Source organism: Sinocyclocheilus grahami, unplaced genomic scaffold (genome assembly GCF_001515645.1).
Source record: "Sinocyclocheilus grahami isolate Dianchi unplaced genomic scaffold, SAMN03320097.WGS_v1.1 scaffold4122.1, whole genome shotgun sequence".
Lineage (NCBI taxonomy): Eukaryota > Metazoa > Chordata > Actinopteri > Cypriniformes > Cyprinidae > Sinocyclocheilus > Sinocyclocheilus grahami.
In genome coordinates, this window is record NW_015509120.1 from 6,363 (window position 1) to 6,807 (window position 445).

Consider the following 445-nt stretch of genomic DNA (forward strand, 5'->3'; position numbering starts at 1 on the left):
GTTAATTTGATTCAGCCATTATTTACATTTACATTACATTTACAACTCAGGGATCAAACCTTGTAGGACTCAAACTTGCAACATTTCAGTCCCCAGCCCAGATGCTTAACCACTAGGTTACATTACATCAAACCTATATTGCTTACTGGAAGCTCCACAGTCACTGCACACGTCATTGCCACTCATCTTCTTCACCTCTCCCACAATAGCCTTGGTCAGCTCCCGCACAATGTTGTTCTCTTCCTCGTTCTGATCATCCTTAAAGGCGTTGTTCAGGGCCTCCTCTTTACTATTCTGGAGCACAGACACCCATCTGAAATAGAAAGATACACATGAAGAGATGAAAAGACAGAAGTGATGGACGTAATAATTACACTCTCACATGGTGAGAATGTATCACATTTATAAAATCATGTAAAGTTTGAGTGAGCACACACACACTCAC